The sequence below is a fragment of the Penaeus japonicus genome, unplaced genomic scaffold (genome assembly GCF_977035675.1).
Source record: "Penaeus japonicus unplaced genomic scaffold, GWHDUDI00000001_assembly GWHDUDI00000025, whole genome shotgun sequence".
In the NCBI taxonomy this organism is placed as follows: domain Eukaryota; kingdom Metazoa; phylum Arthropoda; class Malacostraca; order Decapoda; family Penaeidae; genus Penaeus; species Penaeus japonicus.
Genome location: NW_028234427.1, coordinates 31,094,693 through 31,097,192, shown reverse-complemented (window position 1 = coordinate 31,097,192; position 2,500 = coordinate 31,094,693).

Genomic DNA, 2,500 nt, shown 5'->3' with positions numbered 1-2,500 from the left:
TTCCCACCCTCTTCTCTTTTGAGACATTGAAGCAATAGGTAATACGATCTGCGACTTTTCTCACCTTCCTGGTCTTCTCTCTCCCTTTAACGATCTTTTTTTTTTTTACTCGTCTGCGTTCTATCGTTGCTATGGCGAGAAAACCACACACGTTGACAGATCTTAGCTTTGCTTTTCTCCCTCATTATCTAAACACAGAAATGGGAGTTAGCGGAAACTGACCACTTTAATTTTTCCCTACGATAGCTAGAACACTGAAGGGAAACCATGTTCTTGTTTACACGTTGTTTATTTCACTCCATAGCACACTGAAGGGAAACCATGTTCTTGTTTACACGTTGTTTATTTCACTCCATAGCACACTGAAGGGAAACCATGTTCTTGTTTACACGTTGTTTATTTCACTCCATAGCACACTGAAGGGAAACCATGTTCTTGTTTACACGTTGTTTATTTCACCCCATAGAACACTGATCCCTGCTTGTCTACGTCACTTTCCGTGGCATTCCTTCGTCGAAGCTACGAACTTTTTCTTCCAAAGAGACAAATAGTTTTGCTAGTTCGAACTCCAGCTCCTGATTTTCGACGATTTCAATGGAGGAAATTCCAGAGGCCAAAATTTAGAGTTTTGATATCTTTCTAGGAAGAATTTCCAACTCAATTAGGGCATAATTATGACGGGAGATGACTGGATTGTCTCTCTGTATCTATATCTTACAGATATTATGTTCCTCTCTCTTTTTCTCTTCTAGTTTAATCTCCTCACAAATTCTACCACAGAAATTGCCAGTATAACTAAAACAAAACAGTACTCGTAACGAACAGAAAAAAAGTCCGAGATTGAATGAAAACATTAGCCAGCCAATGAAAAAATACTAAAACAAAAGAACGCAGCTGTTAAAAACCAAGCGGGCCTGAAATATAAGATTAGATTCTCTTGCGATTAAATTAGATTAAATTAAATTAGATTAAATCTTAAGATTAAACATTAAATATAAGATTTAGATTTAAATAAGGGTGTTCCAATTCTCTATCAATGGATCCAAATCGGCGGTCAGTCGGTTGGAAAGATACACGCAGATAAATCAATAAAGATACATTAGATAGATACATGAGAAAGATACATCAACTCAATTTTCGTACAATTGATAAGTTACTTGTTATATAGTTCCCGTAATTATTGTAATCGGGATGTACACAAAGTGGACTTAATTCCAACTTGTCATTTCTCATTATCATAATATCTACGATATTCTGAATCCTCTTGTTTAATATCGATATTCTCTTTGTCATATATAATTAAATCACAAATCACCCCGGACCATTTTTATCCAATATAGCTTTAGAAAAAAAGGTATAAATATGCAAATTGAATGGGATCGGAGATGGAAATAGATAGAGGGATAAACCAAAGACGAAGAGAAGAAATAAAAGAGAGATAAAGACTGATATATTAGATAGCGAGTGAATAAGAGAAACATCGACATAGACCCAGAAATAGGCCTATTCCATCCCACGCGCAAACTGAAAAATCTGAAGCTATTTGGAAATAGAAAGGCTAAAGGATCTTCTCGAGGCTCGATTCCTGTTTTAATATTTTTATACCTATGCCAGCTTCTGAGGAGAATCGATATTGGCCTATCTACAAAGACATTGTTGTTTTCTTATGATTCCTGGTGCGAACTTCGGTAATGTAGTACTTCGTGAACAGATTTCTCTCCACATTTTTTTTTTTTTTTTTTTTTTTTTTTTTTTTTTTTTTTTTTTTTTTTTTTTTTACATTTCTCTCGTAACTTTCTAGTTTCTAGAATTGTTCAGATTTTCCTCTTTATCTCTCTCTCTCTCTCTCCCTCTCCCTCTTACTTTCTCTCTCTCTCACTCTTTCTGTCCCTTTCTCTCTCTCCCTCTCTCTCTCTCTTTCACTCTTTCTATTTCTTTCTCTCTCTGTCTCTCTCTCCCTCTTTCTCTTCCTTTATCTCTCTCTCTCTCTCTCTCTCTCTCTCTCTCTCTCTCTCTCTCTCTCTCTCTCTCTCTCTCTCTCTCTCTCTCTCTCTCTCTCTCTCTCTCCGTCCCTCCCTCTTCTCTTCTTGTCTCCCTCCCTTCCCACCTCTCTCTCTCTCTTACCTTCCCCCTCCTTCCCACCCTCTTCTATTCTGAGATATTGAAGCAATAGATAATACGATCTGCGATTTTTCTCAAAGACAAATAGTTTTGCTTGTTTGAACTCCAGCTCCTGATTTTCGACGATTTCAATGAAGGAAATTCCAGAAGCCAAAATTTAGAGTTTTGATGTCTTTCTAGGAAGAATTTCCAACTCAATTAGAGCATAATTATGACGGGAGATGACTGGATTGTCTCTCTGTATCTATATCTTGCAGATATTATGTCCCTCTCTCTTTTAATCTAGTTTAATCTTCTCACAAATTATACCACAGAAATTGTCAGAATAACTAAAACGAAACAGTACTCGTAACGAACAGAAAAAAAACACCGAGTCCGA